The sequence below is a fragment of the Chiloscyllium plagiosum genome, unplaced genomic scaffold (assembly GCF_037043375.1).
Source record: "Chiloscyllium plagiosum isolate Xiang-an unplaced genomic scaffold, Cpla_swu_hap1 HiC_scaffold_51, whole genome shotgun sequence".
Taxonomy (NCBI): domain Eukaryota; kingdom Metazoa; phylum Chordata; class Chondrichthyes; order Orectolobiformes; family Hemiscylliidae; genus Chiloscyllium; species Chiloscyllium plagiosum.
The window spans coordinates 6,282,798-6,292,628 of NW_028270189.1; positions in this window are offsets into that span (position 1 = coordinate 6,282,798).

A 9,831-nucleotide genomic window follows, 5' to 3' on the forward strand; every position below is an offset into this window, starting at 1 on the left:
CCTTCACCTTAAATTTATGTCCCCTTGTAACACTCTGTTGTACCTGGGGAAAAAGTTTCTGACTGTCTACTCTATCTATTCCTCTGATCATCTTATAAGCCTCTATCAAGTCACCCCTCATCCTTCGCCGTTCCAACGAGAAAAGGCCGAGAACTCTCAACCTATCCTCGTACGACTTCCTCTCCATTCCAGGCAACATCCTGGTAAATCTTCTCTGCACCCTCTCCAAAGCTTCCACATCTTTCCTATAGTGAGGCGACCAGAACTGCACACAGTACTCCAACTGTGGCCTAACCAAAGTCCTGTACAGCTGCAACATCACTTCACGACTCTTGAATTCAATCCCTCTGCTAATGAACGATAATACTCCATAGGCCTTCTTACAAACTCTATCCACCTGAGTGGCAACCTTCAAAGATCTATGTACATAGACCCCAAGATCCCTCTGTTCCTCCACCTGACTAAGAACCCTACCATTAACCCTGTATTCCGCATTCTTATTTGTTCTTCCAAAATGGACAACCTCACACTTGGCAGGGTTGAACTCCATCTGCCACTCCTCAGCCCAGCTCTGCATCATATCTAAGTCCCTCTGCAGCCGACAACAGCCCTCCTCACTGTCCACAACTCCACCTATCTTCGTATCATCTGCAAATTTACTGACCCACCCTTCGACTCCCTCATCTAAGTCATTAATAAAAATTACAAACAGCAGAGGACCCAGAACTGATCCCTGCGGAACTCCACTTGTAACTGGGCTCCAGGCTGAGTATTTACCATCTACCACCACTCTCTGCCTTCGACCGGTTAGCCAGTTTTCTATCCAATTGGCCAAATTTCCCTCTATCCCATGCCTCCTGACTTTCCGCATAAGCCTACCATGGGGAACCTTATCAAATGCCTTACTAAAATCCATGTACACTACATCCACTGCTCTTCCCTCATCCACATGCTTGGTCACCTCCTCGAAGAATTCAATAAGACTTGTAAGGCAAGACCTACCCTTCACAAATCCGTGCTGGCTGTCCCTAATCAAGCAGTGTCTTTCCAGATACTCATAAATCCTATCCCTCAGTATCCTTTCCATTACTTTGCCTACCACAGAAGTAAGACTAACAGGCCTGTAATTCCCGGGGTTATCCCTATTCCCTTTTTTGAACAGGGGCACAACATTCGCTACTCTCCAGTCCCCTGGTACCACCCCCTTTGCCAGTGAAGACGAGAAGATCATTGCCAACGGTACTGCAATTTCCTCTCTTGCTTCCCACATAATCCTAGGATATATCCCGTCAGGCCCGGGGGACTTGTCTATCCTCAAGTTGTTCAAAATGTCCAACACATCTTCCTTTCTAACAGGTATCTCTTCTAGCTTACCAGTCCATTTCACACTCTCCTCTTCTACAATACGGTCCCTCTCGTTCGTAAATACTGAAGAGAAGTACTTGTTCAAGACCTCTCCTATCTCTTCCGACTCAATACACAGTCTCCCACTACTGTCCTTGATCGGACCTACCCTCGTTCTCGTCATTCTCTGGTTTCTCACATACGCATAAAATGCCTTGGGGTTATCCTTGATCCTATCCGCCAACGATTTTTCATGCCCTCTCTTAGCTCTCCTAATCCCTTTCTTCAGGTCCCTTCTGGCTATCCTGTATCCCTCCACTGCTCTGTCTGAATCCTGTTTCCTCAACCTTATGTAAGCCTCCTTCTTCCTCTTTACCAGACATTCAACCTCTCTCGTCAACCAAGGCTCCTTCACACGACCATTTCTTTCCTGCCTGATAGGTACATACATATCATGGACACGTCGTATCTGCTCTTTGAAAAAGTTCCACATTTCCACCACATCCTTCCCTGACAGCCTATGCTCCCAACGTATGCTCCTCAAATCCTGCCTTACAGCATCGTAATTTCCCTTCCCCCAATTATAAAATCTACCTTGTTGTGCGCACCTATCTCTCTCCATAACCAAGGTGAAAGTCACAGAATTGTGGTCACCATCACCAAAATGTTCACCCACTAACAAGCCCACCACTTGTCCCGGTTCATTACCGAGTACCAAATCCAATATGGCCTCCCCTCTGGTTGGACAATCGACATACTGCGTTAGAAAAGCTTCCTGGACACACTGCACAAACACCGCCCCATCCAATCTACTTGATCTAAAGAGCTTCCAATCAATATTTGGGAAGTTGAAGTCGCCCATGACTACGACCCTGTGGCTTCTGCACCTTTCCAAAATCTGTTTCCCAATCTGTTTCTCCACATCTCTGCTGCTATTGGGGGGCCTATAGTAAACACCCAACAAGGTGACTGCACCTTTCCTATTTCTGACTTCAGCCCATACTACCTCCAGAGGCAGATCCCCCTCAAACTTCCTTTCTGCAGCCGTTATACCATTTCTAATTAGCAATGCCACCCCCCCCTCCTTTTTTCCCACCCTCCCTAATCTTACTGAAACACCTGTAACCAGGAACCTCCAACAGCCATTCCTGTCCCACATCTATCCACGTTTCCGTGATGGCCACAACATCGTAGTCCCAGGTACCGATCCACGCCTTAAGTTCACCCACCTTATTTCTGATACTCCTTGCGTTGATGTATACGCACTTGAGCCCATCTCTGTGTCCGCTAGTAGTCCCTGTCAGTGCTACCTTCTCCACAGCCCCCCTACAGTCTTGGGCATCCTGACAAACAGCTAACCTACTTGCTGGACTACAAGTCCGGATCCCATCCCCCTGCCAAATTAGTTTAAACCCCCCCGAAGAGTGCTAGCAAACCTACCCCCCAGAATATTGGTGCCCTTCTGGTTCAGGTGCAACCCGTCCTGTTTGTACAGGTCCCACCTTCCCCAGAATGCAGTCCAATTGTCCAAATATCTGAAGCCCTCCCTCCTACACCAGCCTTGCAGCCACGTGTTCAACTGCACTCTCTCCCTATTCTTTGCCTCACTGTCACGTGGCACCGGCAACAACCCAGAGATGACGACTCTGTCTGTCCTAGCTTTTAGCTTCCAGCCTAACTCCTTGAGCTCTTGAATGACCTCCCCACCCCTCTTCCTACCTATGTCGTTGGTGCCAATGTGCACCACGACTTCTGGCTGCACACCCTCCCCCTTAAGGATTCTGAAGACACGGTCTGAGACGTCTCGGACCCTAGCACCCGGGAGGCAACAAACCATCCGTGAGTCTCGCCCATGTCCACAGAACCGCCTGTCCGTCCCTCTAACTACAGAGTCCCCTATAACTAGCGCTCTCCTCCTCTCCCCCTTTCCCTTCTGAGTCTCAGAGCCACAGACCCCTTCACTGCAGCTTACACCTGCAACGCTGTCCCCCCCCCCCAACAGTTTCCAAAGCTGTATATTTATTTTTTAGGGGAACGACCACAGGGGAACCCTGCACTGCCTGCTTCTTCCCCTTCCCACCTCTAACTGTTACCCAGCTACCTCTGTTCTCCGGCGTAACTATGTCCCTGTAGCTTCTATCAATCACCCTCTCAGCCTCTCGAATAATCCTCAGTTCATCCAACTCCAGTTCCAGTTCCCTAACTCGTTCGGTGAGGATCAGGATCTGACTGCATTTCCTGCAGACGAAGTCGGCAGGAGTATCGGTGGTCACCCCTACCTCAAACATCCTGCAGTCATGGTTTACACTGTCTAAAATGTCTAACCAAGGGAGTAGTAGAGGCTGAGTTTGAAAAATACTTTACTGAACGGAGCCAATGGGAATGATAATAGGTTTGAGGGTTGAATGGTCTATGCCTTTCCTATTGGTTGTCCCCTCATTTTTAAGAAGGTGAAGCTGACTTGCTGTGAGGTTCATACACTTTCACATATTAACGTTTCCCCATTTAAGATTGAAGTAAGGATGTTCCTATATCCTTAGAGTTGCACTGTCTGTGGTATTGTCTTCCCCAGGGAACAGTGAAGACTGGGCCATAGAGTCATAGAGTCCTAGAAGTGTACAGCATGGAAACAGACCTTTCGGTCTAACTCCATACTGACCATATCTCGCAACCCAAACTAGTCCCATATTGCCATATCCGTCCAAACACCTCCTATTCATATGCCCATACAGATGCCTTTCAAAAGTTGCAGTTGTACCAGCCTCCACCACTTCCTCTGGTGAATCACTCCAGACACGTACCACTCTCTGCATGGAAAAGTTGCCCGTTAGGTCTCTTTTATATCTTTCTCCTCTCACTCTAAACCTATTTTGTCTACTTCTGGACTCCCGTACGACAGGGAAGATAGCTTGTCTATTTACCCTATGCATGCCGCTCATGATTTTATAAACCCCTATAAGGTCACCTCTCAAAGACAATCGCTTATTTTAATGTGTAGTGAATGCATCAATCTTTCAGCACAACACCCAAAAATGAAATTAATGATGGACCAATGTTTATCAGGCTAATAGGAACTCTGCCTCATCCTCAGTGTCTGAAGGTCAAAATTGAGCACATGACTGACATTGCAGATGGTTCTATCGTTTCATCAGAAAGATAGCGATTCCCCCAAATGTTAGTCTATATTCTGTGCTCATCGTTTAAAATCTCAGGGTTCAGAATCATTTACGGTACGAACTCCACCTGATCATCTGACAACAAATGGCCCGAGTGGAGGATCGCTAAGGTCAGAAACAAATCGACAATCAGCTACACAGTATAGCAGAAGTCATGCAACCTTTCTAGGCTGTTAAACATTAACAGGAGAGCCCTGGTCCGCTATCAGGAAACACAGAGTCGAGTGGGCGGCACGGTGGCACAGTGGTTAGCACTGCTGCCTCGCAGCGCCAGAGACCCGGGTTCAATTCCCGACTCAGGCAACTGACTGTGTGGAGATTGCACGTTCTCCCCGTGTCTGCGTGGGTTTCCTCCGGGTGCTCCGGTTTCCTCCCACAGTCTAAAGATGTGCAGGTTAGGTGAATTGGCCATACTAAATTGCCCGTAGTGTTAGGTAAGGGGTAAATGTAGGGGTATGGGTGGGTTTCGCTTCGGCCGGTCGGTGTGGACATGTTGGGCCGAAGGGCCTGTTTCCACACTGTAATCTAATCTAATCTAATCTAATCTAATAATTACTTATTTTCAGGTTGGAAAGCTACGACTAGTGGAATTCCTCACGAATCAGTGTGAGGTCATCAACAGTTTACAATCTAGGTTAATGATTTGGAAGAAGGGGCTGAAAGATTGGAGCTCAGTTTGCTCACACACCAGGATAGTCATTCAACAAGATTTCATGTGGAGGCAGAACGTCTGCAATGGAATACAGACAGGGGAGGGCAGTGAGTAAATCTTCGCCAAAAGAATAATAGCAGTACAATGTGGATGGTGAGAAGTTTGTAATCGGGAGGAAGCATAAAACAACCACAAATTATATAACTGGAGGCAGAATGCAGAACTCCGTGGGACAAAGTGATTCGTGTTCCTGGTACATAAATCACATGAAGTTAGTCTGTACAGGCAGCACGTGATTTGAAAATTAAATGAAATGATACATTTTCTTGCAAAGAGTATTGGTGCTGATCTTAAGGATGTTTTACTGCATCTGTACAGGCCGTTGCTGAGACCACATCTGACGTACTGTCCATGGTTGTAATTCCACTGAAGTGAAAAACAAATTGCTTTTGAAATGTTTCGAAGGTGTTTCTCTTTGTTCGTTCTTACGATGAAAGCATTATGTTATATGCGATTAAAGATTTAGGACTGAGAATGAGAAACGTCCTAATGAATCACATAAGATTGTGAGATGATGTATACCTGATGAAAATTTATCTTTCATTGGAGAATAAGACTGGGGAGCAAATTTAAGAATACGATGCATTCATTGAAATGCAGATATTGTGAAGATATTAAAAGTTGTATTATAAAAGTATACGGGAACACATAAACACATCATCGAAACTAGTGGCATTCTTTGTTCCAAACGAAATGGCTGGGTATCCAACAGCAACAATGATGTACCTACATGGAGCAGGGAATGTGCTGGAGAAGTACAGTTCAGACACTGTTCAAACAGACTTCATTCGGTCCAGTTTGGGTCCGGATAACGTTATTGTGTGATTCAACTCAGAGAGGGAGAAAATTCTTCCTCCCGCAGAAGGAATAGCCTGTTGCTCCCTCTCTCTCTCTCTCTGTGTTCCACATCCCAGCAATGTGTGGGAGCTGAAAACCATATACCAAGAGCATTTCCGAACTGACAGCCAGACTACTGCGACCATTAGGACTCATAACAACACACAAACCAACAGCCACTCTCAGACAGCAACTCACCAGAATGAAGGACCTAATATCCAGCATGAGGAAAACCAATGTAGTATACAAAATCCCATGCAAGGACTGCACAAAACACTACATAGGACAGACAGCTAACAATCCGCATCCATGAACACCAACTAGTCACGAAACGACACGACCAGCTATCCTTTGTAGCCACACACGCAGATGACAGGCAACATGAATTCGACTGGGACAACACTACTATTAAAGGACAAACCAAATAGAGAACAGCCAGGGAATTCCTAGAAGCATGGCACTCATCCACAGATTCAATCAATAAGCACATCGACCTGGCCCCACTTCAGCGGACAGCTGGAACTGACAACCGGAAGCGGCAGATTCAAACTGCTCCAAAACCGGAGGATCGATCACAGAAGCGCTTCACAGGAGGCTCCCAAGCACTGAGGATGTCACCTAAACGTCTGCAAAACAAATTCCCACCTAGGCGAAAAGAACAACAACAACGAGCACCCGAGCTACAAATCTCACAAACTCTGAAAACACCTCAGTCGTCTTTACCACTCATGGAGGATTCCTGTCGAGGAATGATTGGAATCACCCCACTGCCCGAAGTAAAGGCAATCCAACTAAATCCACCTGTTCCAGGAAATGATCCCATTACCAGTAGCTTGTAAGAGCAGAATAGCTTCATTATCTGAATGATGTTTGGAACTATCACTTATGTTTCCTTTCGTCATGAGTTCAATTAATATTTGGGGTCAGTTCTTTCAAGTAAATGCTCTGCAGAGATTATATTTTTCAGTTTTTCATCAAACGTGTGCATGTGTCAGTATTTTAGAGAGGGAAACATCAGCGCACAGATTTGCAATAGTCAAAGTATTTGTCATTCATCTTTCCATCCTAGTTTGAGGAACTTTGTTTCGGTCATAAATTTATTAATTTTAGTAGATTAAATAATCCTGCCTGACTCGTTCCTTATCCTCACACAGTCTGAGACCTATATTATTGATCATATCACCAACCCGGTTACATTAACATTTGCACTGAGCAGCGGAAGCGTTGGCCAAGGAAAGGGAATAGTGACCTGAACTATAGATCAGTGAGCCTGACGTCATTTTTCGACATGTTGTTGGAGAGCATTGAGAGGGGCAGTATTTGCATGTATTTGCAAATGCAACAACTGATGAAGGATAGTCAACATGGCCTTGTGCATGGGAAATCATTTCTAACAAAGTGGATTGCATTTTGTGAAGAGCTGACAAAGAAGATTGATGATGGCATTGTGGCAGACACTGTCCATATAGAGTCAGCAAGGCATTCGACAGGAGTCCACATGGCAGACAAGTTATTAAGGTTAGGTCATAAAAATATCCAAGATAAGCTAGCAATTGACGACAAAATTAGAATGAATGTAGGAGACAGAGGGTGGCAAAGGACTGCTTTTCAGACTGGAGGTCTATGACCAGTGATGCGCCACAAGGAGCCGTACTGAATCTGCTGCTTTTCATGATTTATGTAAATGATTTGAATCTGAATATTTGCCTGTTTATTATGTTTACACATGACATTAAAATTGGAGGTGCTGTGGCCAGCACGTTTTACCTCAGAGTACAATGAGACCTTGATCAGATGGGGCAATGGGCCAAGGAGTGACAGATGGAGTTAAATTTAGATAAATGTGAAGCATTGCATTTGGTGAGGTAAAATAGGGTAGGATATTAATGGTTAGGTCCTGGGGAATGCTGGTGAACAAAATCCTTGATATTGGAGTCACAGGGTGGTGAAGGTGGGGTTTGGTATGCTTGCCTTTATTGTTCAGTACATTGAGAATGTGAACTAGGAGATCACGTTGCGACTGGGCAGGATGTTGGTGAGGCCAGATTTAGAATACTGTGTTAATTCATTTCACTCTGCTACAGGTAGAATGTTGTTAAACGTGAGAGGGTGCAGAAAAGATGTACAAGGATATTTCCGGGCATGGAGGAATTAGGCTACAGGGAGAGGCTGGACAGACTGGGGCTTGTTTACTCTGGAGAATTGGAGGCTGAGGCATGACATTATAGAGGTTTATAAAATCATGAGGAACATGGATAATCTGAATAGCTAAGGTATTTTTTCCCACGTTAGGGGACTCCAAAACTATAGGACAAAGGTTTAAGGTGAGAGGAGAAAGATAGCAAAGGGTCAATGTTTTCACGCAGGTTGTGTAGTGTTTATGGAATGAGCTCTCAGAGAAAGTAATGGAGGCTGATACAGTTACAAGATTTAAAAGGGTGGCACGGTGGCACAGTGGCACAGTGGTTAGCACTGCTGCCTCACAGCGCCAGAGACCCGGGTTCAATTCCCGACTCAGGCGGCTGACTGTGTGGAGTTTGCACATTCTCCCCGTGTCTGCGTGGGTTTTCTACGGGTGCTTCGGTTTCCTCCCACAGTCCAAAAATGTGCAGGACTGCCCGTAGTGTTAGGTAAAGGGGAATGGGTCTGGGTGGGTTGCGCTTCGGCGGGTCAGTGTGGACTCGTTGGGCCGAAGGGCCTGTTTCCACACTGTAAGTAATCTAATATAATCTAATATAAAAAGGCATCTGGAGATGCATACTAATAGGAAGGATTTAGAGGAATATGTGCCTAATGCTGACAAATACGACTAGATCAGATTAGGATGTCTGAGTTACGTGGACAGGTCTCCGTGCTGATGACACCATAATGGAGATGAGGAGAAATTCTAAAAGGTGGTGCTTCTTTGTTCACATTGATCCAAAGCCGAGTTATTTAAATATTTGACAGAGACGTGAGTCACAGATAATGGGATACAGACAGGAAAGTGGGGCTGAGAACAAAACCTGATAAGCCAAATGTTAGTCTATATTCTGTGCTCATCTTGTAAACTCTCAGGTATCAGGAACATTTATAGTACGAACACCACCTGATTATCTGACAACAAATGGCCGGAAGGAGGATCACTGAGAGCAGAAATAAATCGACAACCAGCTACACAGCATAGCAGGAGGCCATGCAACATTTCTAGGCTGCTACCCAGGAGCAGGGAGTCCTGGTCAGCTACCAGGAAACACAGAATAGAGAAAATTACTTATTTTCAGATTGGAAAGCTGTCACTAGTGAAATTCCTCGGGGATCAGTGTGAGTTTATCAACGGTTTACAATCTAAAATAATGATTTGGATTATGGGACCGAATGGATTGGAGCTCAATTTGCCCTCACACTAGGATAGTAATTTAATAAGATGTCAAGTTGAGACACAGTATCTGCAATGGGATACAGACATGGGAGGGTTGTGAGCAAACCTTCAGCAAAAAAAAAGTGTACGATGTGGGTGATGGGAAGTTTGTGTTTTGTAAGAATCATGAAACAACATTATATTATGTAACTGGAGGCAGAATACAGAACTCGGTGGTACAAAGGGATTTGCGTGTCCTGGTCCATAAATCGCAACAACTTAGTCTGTAGATGCAGCACGTGATTTGGAAAACAAATTCCGTGATACTTTTTTCTTGATAAAGAGTATAGTGTCTGATCTAAAGGATGTGGACTCTCCTTCATTATGGGCATTTAAACGTGCATTGGATAGGCATATGGAGG